The sequence below is a fragment of the Anser anser genome, assembly GCF_964211835.1.
Source record: "Anser anser genome assembly, chromosome: 15".
Taxonomy (NCBI): domain Eukaryota; kingdom Metazoa; phylum Chordata; class Aves; order Anseriformes; family Anatidae; genus Anser; species Anser anser.
In genome coordinates this window covers 9,351,389-9,367,665 of record NC_139736.1, presented here as the reverse complement: position 1 = coordinate 9,367,665, position 16,277 = coordinate 9,351,389, and the positions used below count along the sequence as shown (strand labels likewise).

Below are 16,277 nucleotides of genomic sequence, written 5' to 3'. Positions count from 1 at the left end.
AGACTGCTCTGAAGCTGAGCATTGGGATTTGGGGGGTACGTGCGTAGAACCCAATTATTATTACGGGGTTTGACTAGCCATGGTTGTCAGAAATTTCAGTGAAGAATTCAGATCTCTGGCACCATCCAGAGGGCACTCAGCACTTTTTTGGTAGGTCCCAGCTAAAATTCTGTTGTATCACATTAACTCAGAAATGCTGTAATGCCTGGGATCTAGGATCAACACCTAACTTTCTTGCTTTAGGTTTTGGCTAAGTGTCTCTAAGCATTGTAGCATCCTATAGCACGTGCTTGGGTCTGAACATGGGCAGCCACAGCTGCGTTGTGGTGGCCTGCTCAGAGGGCACACTTTGTGAAGTGTCCTTGAAGCTGCAGCCATGTCTGGGGTTTTCCAAGCACAGTTACCTCTGGAGTGTAGCAGTTACAGGACGATGGGGCTGACAGGCACCAGACAAGCAGCAGCGACGCAGTGTAGTTTGTTTCTGCTGTGCTGCTTCGATAGCACGTGGCTCACTGAGGTGGAGGGCACAGGTGGCTGACAGCCAGTTAATAAAGGGAAACTTCCACCCAGCTGCAGGTGGGCATTAAGTCAATTTTTTGATGCTAACATAGCAGATAGGCCATAATAGGCCAATGTGGCGTTGTTTTGATATTGGCTTCAGGTGTTGTTCCTGTAGGGTAGAGCCAGATCACACGACTTCAAGACAGAAGCTACGTGCAGACTTCTGAGACTACCACAAAAGAAGGATTTATCGTTTCAGTTGCTCTGTTTCATTCTGCAGCTTGCAACTTGAGGGGAAGAAACAGGGTTGCAAGCTTTTTTGAAGTGCTGTCCCACCTGCTCCTGTGGTAAGGCCTTGACCCTGGGGAGGAAGGGGCTCAGGTGAGCGATGTGCTGCCTTTGTCCCGCCGCGGTCGCGTTGCTCTGTGCTTTTGAAGTGTCTCTGGTTTTTCTCTATCAAATTGGTTTAGATTGGATTAGGTTAGAGTAAGCTGTTTCACATTAATGCTGGAAATCTGGTAAAATAACAGATCTTGATTTGATCATTTGCTCTGTCAGGAGCGTGCGGCTCTGCCACAGTAACATCAGCAGTAGCAACAACAAACTTTGGAGACTGTGAGAGCAATAACCCTTTTCTTTGCTTCATCGCATCAAAGCATGCAATAAGTGCTGTGGGCTCCTGCTTTCCTTTGACCCCCGTACACGTGTGGTGCCTTGTGAACATGCACGAACGTGTCCCCGCGTCTGATGGGGAAGCTGCCGCAGCAAGGTACCGCGAGGTGTGGGGCTGGGGGGAGGAATCGAGACCTCTCTGCTTCCTGAGCCTGCTCTCGCTTGTCTGCGGCCGTGCTCGGCTTTTGTCGGAGGAGAAGCACATCTCTCCATCTCAGCTGATGTTGCCTTCAGCCGTGGTGGGAGGGTTCAGCGGCTTTAAAAAAACGACTTCTCGATTATTCCCCAGGGGAAGGACAGATGTGCTAGAGCTGGTGGCTGCCTGCTAACGTGGCGATGCAGGGGTGTGGCTGCGGGTTAGCCAGGATGCTGTCAAAGCCTGATTCAGTGTGCGTGCACGCCCCGTTCGTCTTCACCGAAACCCAGCTGCCTTTCATGTGCTGCCTGGCCGAGCCGTGGGTCCCTGCCTTGCTCCGATCTGCCCAGCGGCTCGGGCGGCAAGCTCCTGACATGGGAGTGCTGCGTACAGCTGCAAGGGGAGCAGGCTCCTCCTGTAGGAACAGCTCCATTCCTCACTTCTCCATCACCTAAATGCTAATGCTTTAATCCCACCCCCCCCCCCTTTTTTTTTTTTAAATAAACAGCCCAGGACTGAAAGTGGAAGTATGACTGAATGGCTGAGGTCATGGGTTAGTGCAAGAGGATCTCATTTTATTCAAATCACAACTGGCCGCGGTTTGCATAGTGAGCACAAATAGAGCTCTGCAGACAGTGGTGTTACCTCCCGGACACAAAAGGGTACATGAGGCAGAAATATTGATGAGCACCCTGCAAAAATCCAGAACAAGCCCTTTCCTGCGAAGTGCTCTGTGTGGGGTGCCTTCACTTATTAATTAAATTGCTTATCCTTGCCTGGCTACGCAGTAGTAAATGACAAGCAGTGGTTACAGTCTTGTGAGCTACAGGATCAAAATTACTCTTGGCCACAGAGTTGGTTCTGTGGTGTAATGGGCAGCACTCTGGACTTTGAATCCAGTGATCTGAGTTCAAGTCTCAGCAGAACCTGTGGGGATGTTTCTCTTTGCCCAGGAAAGTGGTTCAGTCACCATCCATAGAGGTCTTTAAAAGACGTTTAGATTTAGAGCTTAGTGATTATGGTTTAGTGGAGGACTTGTTAGTGTTAGGTCAGAGGTTGGACTAGGTGATCTTGGAGGTCTCTTCCAACCTAGATGATTCTGTGATTCTGGGAGCAGTGTATGAAAGGTTTTTGGGAATATCGCTACGACCGTGAGCTGACTTTGTGGGTAGGAATGCCACGACAAATGGGACAGGCAGCTTCAAGCTGCTGGGTGCCGTTGGGAGGAGGTGAACATGCAGTGGTAATTGATAGCTTGTGGGTAATCAGCATACCCTGCTATTTCTGTACGGGGCACACTAAAAAGCTTTTGTGCTGCATATTGAGCTGCAGAAGGGCTGTGCTTCTTTCCACCTGCAGACCCTTTACCAGTTCTTACTTTCAGAAAACTCCGTGCTGGCCTGTTTTGAACTTCAGCTCTTTCTGATATTCACACCCAGCAGCTAAAAAAAAAAAACTTGCAGTTTATGTAGCATGACAAATATCATTGTTTTCTCCTGTGCATCTGATTAAATGTTCTAACCACCAGACCGAGGAGGATGGGATGACTCAGGTCTGCTGCTGGCGTTGGGTTTGCCCTCGGTCCCTGTGGGAGTTGAGCTGTGGGTGATACACAGAGCTGCTCGGCGCTGCTGTGAACTTTTGTTCCAAGATGGCCCTTTTTCTAGGCTCATCTGCAGCCGTATGTTGGAAGTACGTTTTAACTTCCTGGCTCTCTGGAAGAATGTAACATCCAACATCAGGACGTGCAGCTGGGTTCCTGTGCACAGAGGAGGAAGCAGCACAGCGATGCGTTGCCCACTTCAACTTTTTTCCTCGTTGCTTGCAGAAGTGGTGTCCGGTCAGTACGGTGTTATCTAGGTGGGGGAGCTTTGTTCGGTTTGCAGCATGAGCAAAGACGTATGGTTGGTATACCTAGGAATTAAAGGGTGCTGCTACTGAACTTTCTTTCTGCAAAGACAGTGCTTATTGCAGGAGGTCTTGAAACTCATAGCTAAATATTTGCATTTATCAATTTTGTTCTTTGTTTGGTATATAGGCAGGGCATTTTGTGATGGAACCATATTATTTGCTGGCAGTGGAAAGGAGCAGTTTTGTAAGTGACTAGCAGAGTAAATAAGCTAAACCAAAAAGCCACATCAAGTGTATTTGCTGCAATCAGTCTTATCTGGATGAAATCATAGCACTGGCTGAGGCTGTCAAAATTTTAGGAGTGTCATACGTTGACTATGCATTTATTTCATATTGTGAACTTGGGCAGATCTGGCTGTTTGTGTCTTGAGACAATTAAAAAGTATTTAGAAAGCACCATGGAGCATCTTACAGTTACAGTAGAGCTGTCCATGGCCTCCTAAAAATTGAAAAGCAGACACCTAAATTGTTTTATGAAACAGCCAGAGGATGAGAGTTTTGGCTAGTGTTTTGGAAGAAATACAGAGCAAATAGTGTGTAGATGTGGTGAGAACATGTGCTGGCTCTTAAGCTGCTGTCTCAGGTGTAGCTCCTCTGTCTCTGCTACACTGTGAGCAGCTGGAGGCAGGGTCTCCATATACCTCCTGACTTCCAAAGTTGGTCCTGGCCTGCTTTGCAATTGGCTGTTACTGCATGGGTTTCACTAAAGTCAATTTTTTGTCCAAGAAAAAGAGCGAGGCCACATAGGTTTCATAACTACTTCATTTAAATCCTTATAATCATTATTCATGTAATTCAGCCGACGCACCTTTTTAATACTCCCGAGTGCTAACGTGTCACAGGGCTCTCCCAGCCTGACAAGGAGCCCTCTATGTCTCCTGCCTCCTGGAGAAGCTGCGGAGCCCGTCTGCAGTGCATGGCAGTGTGCTTAATGGGCTCTTTCACCTAAGTGTAAAACTTGGCTGCCAGGTAGGTTTGGAAAGACACACTGCCCTGCTGTTGCACAAAGAAAATTGTTGCTCCTCGGGGAAATAACAAAGTTCAAGTTGTGGTGCCAAACGTTATAGGATGCCGGCACAGAGCGCATTTGCATTTGGAGACCTCTGCCTTGCTGCTAACAAGGACGGATTGTGCAGGAGGAAATCACTTGTTGCCTTCCCTTCAAGACCTGTGCAGTAACGAGTAGTGTTGCTGTTAGAGCTTATTCATTGCCTGAATATTTTTTTCTTAAGACACCATCAGCTGGCATATTCTGTCTTAAACTGGAAGGAGTCTGTCTGTAATAGATTGCTGTAAAATGATAGAATAATCTCCCTGTTCAGTGACAGTCTGATTTTATGGCCAAAATGTACATAGAAAAAGAAAGAGGATGCTAATTTCTCCTGTATTCCAAGCCATAAAAAAGTGGATTTTTGGAGAAGTTAAAAGCTGAAAGGCAAAGCTGCCGAGTAGTTAAAGGCAATTAAAAAGTGTTAATCATTTTACAAAATACCCTTTTTGGCTCCTGACCAAAGGATTAACTCATGGTTTATTGCATATAGAGCTTTCTGTTTAAAAATTGGATTTTTATTTTCTTCATCGGAAATCAAGCTTAAGTTTTTCTTATCTGCCTTAAATAGAGTTTTTGGAAGATGCAAAGGGCACTGTCCTGGTGAGCTCAAAGAAGGGTTTCTGCTGCTGTTGTAACAAAGGATAGGAATTAAAAGCCAGTCGGTGGGAAGTTTTGTGAGAGTCTTGGTTAGGAAAGCATCAAGATCTGCCAGGTAGAACGGGCGGGAAGGCCTCAAATACTCGGTGACTACAGAGTGATTCTCTGAGATGGAGATCGCCATACCCTGGGTGCGGATGGAGCCAAGGATGGGAACTTCTCCCCAGGCGCCTTGCTGCTGTTAGGCAGTGCTGCTGCACGGCGGTGTTCGAGTGCTCAGCAAGAATAATGCTTCCTTTCTTCTGTAGTGCCTGTCTCTCCCGCTCTTGCTGAAGCACATCTCAGTGAAATACTCATCAATTACAGCTTTCAAAACGTACTTAATGGTATTTTTTTCCTCATCAGTAACGTTTTCTTGTCCTGGCCAGTTATGTGCAGATTGGTGCTGTAATGGGTGAGTGAAACTTTCCAAGTTCTCTAATAACTTCTATTATCAGCTCAGATGGGAGCCTGTGATCAAATTAGTGTCAGGTGTTACTTGCTAGAATTGTACCCAGGATTAATGGAGATCATTAATTCAGCAGATCTTAGATCTGCACTGTCTGCTTTAGAAAAAGCATAGATATTGGAGGGTAGAGGTACTTGCTATTTTGTAGCAGCAGCTCAGAGAACCATACATGTTAAAACCAGGGTAAAATGGAGCAGTGTTGTTGTCTGAGTAGAACTACGTGTGCACATACTAGCTTAGACCAAAATACTTGATAAATCACTGTTACAAACTACAATATGGAGTTCATAGACTATAGCATCCAGCACTCTGCTTGAATGATTTTGTTGTGTTCAGTGACTCAGTTTGACTCCTCTATAGGTTGTGTTTTACATATCTACATCCCCGCCTGTAAACCAAGTGGGCCGTACTTCCACTTCCTAGCAGAAAATTCCCAGGATCATGTGGGAGGGTTTTTTCCCATTTTTTTCTTTGACTCCAGAGACGTGAATTCACACTTTCTTTTGACCCGTTTCCATGCTAGAACAGTTCCTGCATACCTTTCTCTGCAGCCTGCCTCTTTCACAACCGATGTGCATGCTAGGGGTGAATGAACGGTGAGAGCAGGACTTTCCCTCTCGTAAGCTGCTGCCACATCTGGGTGCTGGCTGGGCAGCGGGAGCGACTCGGTGACTCTTCAGGTGGCGCAAGAAGGTTAGCTAAGGTTATTGAGGAGACTTTTTTCCATTATATTTTCTCAGAACTCAAAGATTTCTGGGTAAACCCAAGCCAGCGCGTAAGCCTGTGCTTTAATTTTGTGTTTATGTGTAGCCCTGCAGCTGGTTTTGCTGGGAAAATGCAGGTGCACATGCTTTGGGAGAAGAGTGTCGGAAGAGGGGCTTCCCTTCTGCACTTTTCTGTGTTTAATATGAGCCAGAGCTCTGCTGCTGTCCTCCTGAGGCCTGCCTGTGAGTTTTAGCTCTTAATTACAGTACTCACAGCCATCTCATTTTAACGGTGTAACCCCTCCTTTTTGGGGTTTTATATATTACTTTCCCTCAGCTAGCAATCAGAAGCTCAGAGGCTCATTTGCCTGCTTCCTTGTTTTGGAATGAGTTGTCTTTTTTTTTAGCTCAACTGGAGGATAAGGCCCACGAGTAACTATACAAAGGGCCTGCTTGCCACAGATTGAGGAAGATCACGGGCTTTGTTAACTTTCAGCCCATTGAAACAGAGCTGAGCATTAATTGCAGCTCTGCTGGGCTCAGTACCACCGCACTTGCTTCCTGAGAGAGCCCTGCTTTTGGAAATGAGCTCATATCTGTTGCCCAGGGCAGGCTTTCTCCTTGCCATTAAGAAATGAACGAACTCGAAGTCTGCATTCTGTTGCCTTCAAAGACATCTGTCTGAAGCAGCCAATGACTTCTGTGCTGAAATTCAGACCTGGTGATCTGCTCGTTTTTTGTCCAAGTCAAACACGCACCCAACTCAGCTGTTCAAACTCTTGGGCGATCTGGCATCCTGTAGAGCAACATCTAGCTCTTGTGGAAGTACAGTAGACTTATACTAAAATTTTTCAACTTTTTTGACCAAAATAGTAAGAATACATTGTTTTCTTAAAAAGAAATGTGTATTAATAGTCTATTCAAAAGAAAAAAAAGCCACCATCTAAGAAAATCCTGAAGATCATTGATTTGTTTGACAGGTTTTGCTGTGGAAGTTTTGCATTTCAAGTCATTCAGTAGGAGAAAATGAATTGTTATCTCTGAAAATATAATTACTGTGTGAGATAACTGGTTGAAAAATTACATTATTTTTCGCATACAGGAACCCTGTCAGATGGTTTGGGAGGAGTTTGATATATGTTGCCTTTACTTAAAGGAGTTGCAGAAGCTCCCAACAGACTGAGTTGGTGTGTTTCCTCTTAGATAAAACTGAATTTCCTATCTACAGCTTGGCAGTCACCTGTCGGCTACAGAATATTTAGAATGAGAAACACCTTCCTTTGCTATTTTTTTTCCTGAACACTTGCTTCTTGATTGTTAATGCCATTAGCAATGTAATGCTCAGAAAATGATCTGCCCCTGACAGAGCAGCAGTGTGTTTATGCTTTAGATCAGTGATGGAATCTTTAAAAAAAAAAAAAAAGAGATTCTGCGTGTGTAGCTTTTTTTTTTTACTAGTATAGTAAGTCTGCAAAGATCTCCAAAAGTGCTGGTTTTATTCCAGCAAGTGGGAAGCTTTTCCATATGCTTGGATGAGAGCCTGCCTGCAACATCCCACTAGTTTACAGTTTCCATGTTGGTTTACTTGAATACATCGTATCAGAAACTGAAGTGCATGCCACTCTGATGTATTTAAAAATTAAAAAATCAAAAAAATGGTGCTACTTTATTTTCCCCTGGTCCAGGCTGCCAGGAAGACATCAGGCTTGTGTTGAGATTCCTGGCAGTTAGCTTCAGTTGTATTTTAAAGGCAATTCATGGATCCTAGTATAGTAAAAACCAACTCAACTTGTTTTTCTCAGTGAGCCTCTCATGGCAATTATGTGTGGCTTGAGCAGTGAAAATCTAGCATGTGATAGCTAAGGATAACTTGTGCAGTATGCATATGGGTGTAGAGCAGCCCTTCGGAAAGGACGCAGCGGTCATAACTCACATGACCCCTTTAGTCCTCACCTTCTGCTAGTTCCCAGCCTCTCAAATGCAAAAATAAATCTATAGAAATAACCCCACTGAAACTGAAGTTTGGCCCTGAAAAGGGGGGGGGGGGGCTCAAATACAGATGAGCATCAGGACAAATCTTTGATAGCCTTAAGTGATGGTTCCCTGCTTCCAGGAGATGCCCATAAAATATATGAATTCTACTTCTTTTTCCTTTGTGCTTTATCCATACGGGTGGCAGCCTAGGTAGCATGGGCTACCTAGCGATCTTTGCCCCCGTTGGCATGTCAGAAAGGCATGAGTATTAGCCTCTTCCCTTGCTAAAAGCAGTGCTTGGTCTAGAGTTGGTGGAATACAAGGCTGCAGAGCTGTCCTGCGTTGGTTCGGGATGCAGTGCCTTATCCATCCCACCTGTACTTCAGCTGTGCTTTCCCCGTGGCCGTGAACCGCTCTGGACACTCTGCAAGTGGTCGTTGCCGTCCTGTCACCTCTGTGTGTCACTGCCCCGGGGAACAGCACCGGCTGCTGGCGGGGGGGGCTCGGGGCCGATTCTGCACCCCAAGGGCATGCCCCGTGCCCCAGCAGTCTGGGCTGTGGGATTTTGTGTTCGGCGATAGCATCTGAGCGGATTTCTTGCCCGTGAAGGAGTTCCTCTCTGAAACAATGACGTGCCGGCTGCGTCCCCGCGGCTTAGGTGTTATGAATGCTGAGCGTTTTCTTCCACAACCGAAAAGGAAGTTGTAGTTTCGCAGGGAGCTGCTTGCCTCTCGTTGCACAAGGAAGAAGGTGGAATGTGCTTTCTTTTCTTTTTCCCCCTCCTAACTGGGTAAGTAATTATATCACAGAAAGGAAACGCCTGCAGTGATTAGATGCTGTAGCCAAAAGGTTTATCAAACTACTAAAGCCATAAAACGGTGTCATTAATGGTGAAGTGGTAACAGCAAATTGGCCTTTCATCTCCCAATGAAAAATCTGTGCAGCATTGAGAAATAGTGTAAAGACTCAGATCCTTGACTGTAGGTATAACTCTACAACAAAAGCCTTGGGTGACCGATGCGTTTCTAAAGTTATGTATCTACACGAGCACGCTTCCTAAATGTGGGCAGTGGAGGGATAGTACTACAGTTTACTTTGAGAGGTAATTATGGAAACTGAGTGGCATGCTGCACGATTATAATTGTATGCCCAAACGAGCACTCTCCAGACCCAGTCACTTACACTGCAGTGCTCAGCCCAAGACAGGCTTACAAAGGAGCTTTTTCATGCGGGATGCTCGGCTCTCATTGTGTTTGTATTATTCCACAAGAATGCAAGCCTTAAAAAGGCAGGCCAAGTCAGTAGGAGAGCAGTAGGTTCAGTTTCAAATAGGAATCTGAAGCCTTTGAAATGCTTCTGCCCCCGTGGTATCTGGCTGTCTCTTGTTGCACGGATGTGTTGTCGTGAGGGCTTTGCATCTTAAAGCAGGGTGCTATGAAGTTTGGTTATGGTAGTTTCAGGCCAAAGGATGAGCCTTTAGGGCTACGTGAAATACCATTTTTGTAGCAGGCATGGCTCTGTTACTTGGAGGTAATGTGCCTCAGTGTCTTTGTCAAAATATGTTGATATCCTCATGGCAAGTGTCTGCTCTCAGCACATCCTGAGAATATTGTAGCTTTGATTTACTTAAGCAGCTATTTTAGTTAGAGAGATGTGCTGTTACGGGATTTACAGAGAGCCTGCATTAGCCCATAAAGTCAGCCTTCAGCCTCCCTCAAATAATGTGATACGGAGGAAAACCTTTCCGAATGGATCCTGGATGCAGTGATAACATATTTGTTCATACAGATTTTCAGGCTGCATTCAGAGATGCTAAAAACACAGATTTCAAATGATGATTTAATTGTTTACAAGTGAGTGTTTTCTGCAGCATACAAAAGAGAGGAACTAATCCCAAAAGGCTTTTTGATATAACTTCAACAGATGATTTCCTGACATTGTTATATATCCTGGTTTAAGGCGATGAATAATTAGCTATTTAAGTTTAAAAAAAAAAAAAAATACCTTGAGAACTAGATGTCAGCTGAAAAGCTGTCAGTAAATTTGGAACAGCTTTGCATGTCAAGTTGATTATAGCAATGAATAAAAGGAATTACCAGGAAAATGAACCGTGCAGTGTGCAGTTTCTAACTTCAGTTTCCCCACGGTTCCTCCTGTCTCATTCTCCAGATTCCTAGGGTGCTCGTGATATTATCAAGCTGTGGCGTTCCCTTTCACAAGCTCCTTTACTGTGGGCAGCTCTTTCTTACTATTTACTCCACTTCATCAGTGTGCAGTCAATTGAAACTTTACATTCAAGGATTTCCCCCCTCCAGCCCCAGATGCATTAATAGCAGCTTTTGTCTGGCTTCCTGAAATATGGAAAGCCACTTAGCACACAGCTTCAGGTCTGGGCGATGCCTGGAGCCAGGCAGCTCTGCTGAGGGCAGGTTCTCCTGTCCTCTGCATCCAGCAAGCTGCTGGTTTCCCCCCCAGTAACAGCGGCTACCTTGTGTTTTCCAGCGTGGGTCGGATGGGCTCGTTCTCTGCGTACAGTCAGCAGCAAAGCAGCTGCTGGTTCTATGGACTGAACAGTTTGTAGGGTTGGGTGGTACTGAGTGAATTGCGGTAAAGCGTTCTGGAGCCTTTCTAACAAGAGCGTTGTTTCTGAAAATGTGATCTCTGCATGTGTCTGTGTAACGGCACTGTGGGAATGCAAGCTATTCAGGGTCGTAATTCATTAAACAGGTGGGACTAAATGAACTTTCTATGAAATGCAGATGCATGAAGTTATTTTCAAGTTGTGTATTAAAGTTGAGAATATGATTGGGCTGAATCTCATGACACCAACGTGTGTGGAAGGACTGATTCCCACGAGAAGACTGGGAATGGAGGAATCAAGTTAAGAACTCCTGATAGCCTGGGCAGCATCACGGCAGTGTCTGCAGGGCCATCTCGTGTCTAGATGGCAATTGCTGTTCGATGCAGAATGTCTGTCCTGGTATCCTGAAGTGGCAGGTGTCAGGTTGCTCCTGTCAGCACGACTAGTGAGCCAAAGCCGTGCTGGATACCTGGGTTACAAGGGAGGGAGAGGCTCTTTGCCAGAGGCAGCTGGGCTTTTTAGGGGAGGAGGCTTATAGAACATAGATCACGCATGGGCCAACAGCAGTGGTGCACAGGGGAAAGAAGGAAAAAAAAAAAATTGAGGATGGGGATGAGAGGTTCCTCACTCAGTGTCTCCATGCAGGCAGCAAGCAGCAGCAAAGCCACTTTGCACTGGGTATTCCTGCACCCTGTTATGCATGTGCCTGTCTCTTGCCGTACCATTTAAATGCCTGGTGTGCAGCAAGGCTCAGTCAAGGATGCTTTAAAATCAGTGCTGTTGGGCATTGATAACCCTTGTGTCCCATTTCAATATAACAACGTTGTCTTCAGCCAGACAGTTGATCATGTGTGCATGCTTCGTGTATGTCCAAAATCATGATCGTTCTTGGCTGAAATAATTTTCCTACTGATACAGCATAAATACAGTAGAAGTGCACGCCAACTCAGTGACACCATGATGAAACTCAGGTCCTACTGCGTGTTCCTAAGTACTTGGCTGTTTGTGAGGGGCTTAATGGCATCACATGAATGGATTGGTAGCTAAATGAAGGATTGACTAAGCTAATCTCTGTAAGAATCCTCTTTAATGAGTTAATGAGGTGTTCTTAGGGCTCCCCACACACACAGATGGTGACGAGAGTTTTTTCCAATTTACCAAGTGGTGAACTTGGATCTGCGTTCAAGCTGATAACAGAAATGATGGGGAAGTTCTGCACGCGAGGGGAAGATGTTTTAGTTCTGGCAGTAAAACTGCAGAGGGGAGCCAAAAGTACTGTCCTACCTGCACATACCTTACCTTTTCATGTAGCATGTGGAGCAAACCCAAAGTGTGGTGCTCAACTTCACTCAGTACTTGCAAAGTCTGAAAAGCAGTAGCTGTGCTTCAGACATGGCTGGTTCATTGAAACATGATTGATCTGTTGCATCCTTTAAAGATCAGTGTTACCAAACGATGCGTTCAGAAATTTCCCAGGAAGACGCAAAATGATGTTCTGGTTTTTATTTTCCTTCCCTGTTAAAGCTTGAATGCAGTAAGTTTAAGATGAGGAAATGTCTGCTTCTAAATTGATTCATCAGAGACACTCCTCCATAAAATCGGGATGTTTTTCAGTTATAACAGGGAAAGGAGGAAAGCGAATCCTGGTGGAATTCAAGGCGTTGGGGTGTTTGTTGGTGGGATCGTGTTCTGGCCGTACCCGGGTGAGAGGTCGCATGCTGCCTCCCGTAGGTGGGCTGCTGCTGGTCTGACATGTGCAGGGTGAATCCGTTATCAGGAAACAGAAAGCTGTGAGTGCTTGCGGGGCGAGGGGGGAGAGGTTTTACAGAAGTTTTTTTTCTTTCCATTTTCTCCCTGGCAGCACTCAGCTCCTCTGGCCGCTTCCCGTCACCTGAAGGCAGCCGCGCATCCATCAGGCACAATCTGGCTTTAATGCAATCTTCAGATTTCATTAGCGTGCTCTTTACTCCCCGTTCCAGGTCATTAATGAATTTGTTCAGTGAGACCTCCCCTCAGCTCAATACAATGCCATTTATCATTATCGTTTGTTTACAGTCCTGCAGCCAGTTCCCAGTTCCAGGGCTGTGCACTGGTCCTTTCCAAGTCTTCTTGAATTAAATTCTCAATTAGGATTTAGTGAGACACGGTATCAAATGCTGTCCTGAACTCCAAAAATATGACCTCTGCTGTGTTCTTTTTAGCCGTGCTGTCTTTAACTCTATCAAAGAACAAATAAAGCAATTAAATTTGTCTGGCAGGCTTTATAAAGCTGTACAAGATGCTTATCCTCATTCTGTTACCCTCAAGATTTTTAGCTGGATTTTCTTAACAAAGATGACTTCCTGTGGCATTTTTTTTTCCCTTTTCCATTTCCCTCCTGAAAGACCTTGGGCTATGTGCCCTGCCACACGCTGTCATCATCTTATTTTTTGAAAGATCCTGTGCATGCTGATAGCAGGATGGAAACGCTGCATGCCTGACCCAAGATCTACCAGGATGCACCACTCGAAGTTTCCATTTAATGCTTTTCTTTAATATGTTGCTTAGCGCAGGCTTTAATTTTCTTCTGGTAACTAATTTGTCCGGAAAATTTAGACAGATTATCGATCTCCGCTAGATTAGCATTGCACATCGTCTTACAGGTTTGCATTTCATGTGGGAATTTGTCCACGGCCTGGACTTGGGGGAGACGTTGCAGCCCGTGAGGAGAGCTGAGCAGCACGGCCGTGCTGCGGCTCCTGCCAGCCGTGCTCCTGCCAGCCCTTCATCAATGATTAAGGAGCGCAGGACAATTGACCCTTGTTCTGAAAGGGTACGAGGCATCATTCTTAAGCACAGATTCAAGGAGGTAGTGTTGGGGCAGTTATCCTGTGTCATGTCAGGGCTGAAAGATAAGCCTGCCCCGAGTTAATAAATAAAAATATGAACTGTCCTTCTGCCTGTGCCTGCGAGGCAGAGCGTGCGGCCTGGGCAGCCAACACATTGAAAAGGTGGAAGCAGCACATGGACAGGCATTGTACGGACCGGGGAAAGCATCCTGATGTGGGTTTTAGGCCCAGCTGAGGCAGGGGTCTGACCTGACCGCACAGTGGGGCTGGCCCCAGGCCGCTTTCGGGAGCTGGAACCTCTGGGGCTGTGGGTGGGATTTGTTCAGAATGGGCCCTCCGGGGATCAGTCCCCAGCAGATTCGGTCTGGGACTAAAGCACTTGGTGAGGTGATATGGGTTGACTTGGGGTAATGGTTTTTCGGGAAGCGTTGGTGAGTTCTGGGCTATTTGTGAGCGCAGGCTGCGGAGGAGCCGTCGCCTGCGATGCGAGGGCCCTGCTGCAGCTTGGGCCTGTGAAGGGCTGCGGCCTGCTGCAGAGCTCCAGCAGCCGAGGGAGCAGCTTCGTGCTGCTGGGGAGCAGAGTGCTGGCAGCTCGTAGGGCCAGCTCGGCTCTTAGGGCCAGCTCAGCTGCTGGTGACCACGCAGCCCTCCGTTGGGCAGAAGGCATGGGTGCTGCGCTCCGGTCCTGGGCAGCTTCTTGCCTTTGAAGGAGCTGTCCTGGTTTACTGTACCAGCCGAGAATTAGAGCCGTTTTCTGCTGCAGCCGTCAGCTATGAAAGAGGCTGCCACTGTTTCTGGAGGTGAAATATCCAGAGTCCATATCCAGAGGCATCAGGTACATCTGTTTTTCAACTGGAATGTTGCGTGCTGCAAGGTGCTCAGCACAGAGGGAGTAATCTTCAGCAATCTGTGTAAAGCTGCTCAGGACTAAGTAGCTGCGAACTGACATCTCTATTAAACAGTCTCAAGGCCTGCTGACTTGCTTCAAGTTAAGAAAGCATAAAAATACTGGCCTTTCCTACAGCTGCCCTGTGCCTGGGTCAAAATGACCTGTCAGCCCAGGCTTCTTCACCTTTTCAATACTGTTTTCACAGGCTTAATAGCTGAAGCTCTTTCTGTCACGAGGAGCTGTCATCGTGTGGCAGGGTGTGGGTGAACCTCTGCCACGCTTCAGGTATGAAGTGATGAAATTATTCATTGTTGGGCTGTTTTTATTTGCTTTGACTTGGGCTATCCTAACTTCGTAACCCAGGCAGGGCCCCGTGCACTCTGAAACTGAGTGGGGAGGAGAGCTGTAAGCGTTTGGGGTCTTGGGTTCTGCTATTTTTTTAATTTTTTGTGTTGTAAATGGTATCTCATCAAGAGTTCCCCCTCTCCATGATTTTACTGCATGTGCACCCTTCCCCTTTCAGTAGGTATCTTTTTATGGTTTGTTTCTTTCTGCCTGCACCCGACTTGCTCAATATCCTTTTATTGTAAAAGTAGGTTGCAGGTGACTTCAATGCATTTATATTCTCATGTTTTTTTCTTCTTAATATTTTCTACCCAGGACTCTCCAATGAGTAGGCTATAATTGCAGGCAGGGAGAAGGGCTTAGGGCTTGCTGAGTGCGATGTGCACCAAGTGCCCGTGTTGTGTACTGGAGGGTCCTGGCCAAGGTAGCGCTTCCGTGGAGCTGCTCATGAAATTCTGTCGCGTTTCAGTGAAGTCCTGGCCTGAGCTGCCCTCCCACTCTTCAGCAAGCTAGATGAGGCAATGAAGTTGCTTAAAAATATTGATTTATTGTTAGTTAGGATCAGTTCTCCAGTTTGATTTACCCCGTGGCTGCACAGCCATTTGGTTTGTCAGAGGTAGGGGTTGGCAGAGGCCGCGCGGGCTGACCTCTCTCCTGAGGAGCAGGCTTGTCAATTAGTGCGTTACTGCCCGCAGCTTAACTTGGGGCTGGAGCAGTCCGATGCCCAGGCATTGTGCACATCCCTGTACGGCCACGTCCCCCTGAGGGTGCCAGCTGACACCTGCATCTTCATTGCGATGGCTTCGGCTTGGCTGTGGGATTCTCCCCTCCGCCACCCAGCACTGCTGTGCAGGGGCTGGAGCTGTGGCTGCCAGGCTGCTGAGAAGCGCCGTGACCGCGTCTAGCCGCCACGCAACGCATATAAAAGCTTGGGTCTGTGGCTTGCAGTGTATAAAGGCCACCTGTCCCTTCTCTGCCTCGTTAGCTCATGTGATGGGAAGCTGCGTGCTCGCCTTCAGCCAGCCCAGTGCTGGCTGCGCACCCACCCCGTCCTCGGCAGGCGTTGGTTTCCAGGCCGCCGTCACTGTGATCGGTGGCAGGAAAATCGCTGTGCTGATAACACAATAATTTCTTCCTGAGATACACTAGTCATTCAAACAGTGCTCGTGGAAAAAAATGGGGTAAATGTGTGTTTCCAGTCCTGTTGTTTCAAGATGAGTCTTTCATTGAATAGTTGTTCTTATGTGTAGTGGGCTTTTTCCTTTTTCTTAGCTCCATTCTGGCGGGGGGGGAGTCAAATAAGTAAAGGCTTTTACACCCCTGTGCTAGAGCCTCCAGGACGTGCACTAAGGTGTCCAACAGAAATAATAAATGAGGATTAAGGTGGCCTACGATTACAAGCTGAGCTATTTATGGAATTGGGGTATTTGCTTGAAAAGATCCTTTGCAGAGCAGTTAGGCGCGTGTTGCAGAGGCTCTGGGTACGTTACTGCCAGTGTGGCCTTCGTGGCTTTTCCTCTTTATGCAAACAATCTCAGGGAGCTTGTTAAAGGTTACTGGGGGGAGGAATGGTAAAAGAA

The 16,277-nt window shown here is 46.6% G+C and overlaps 1 protein-coding gene across 2 annotated transcripts in view; it reads left to right on the top strand.

Moving 5' to 3' along the window:
- XYLT1 (xylosyltransferase 1) overlaps window positions 1-16,277 on the top strand; it is a 192,572-nt gene that overhangs the window by 24,760 nt on the left and 151,535 nt on the right. Inside the window, exon 1 of one of the 2 annotated variants that reach the window (XM_083800135.1) lies at window positions 927-3,149. The exons of the other annotated variant lie outside the window; for it this stretch is intronic. The gene's annotated coding sequence lies outside the window, so the exon portion shown is untranslated. Of the gene's footprint in view, window positions 1-926; window positions 3,150-16,277 lie in introns of those variants that run through there. 2 annotated transcript variants of the gene reach the window in all.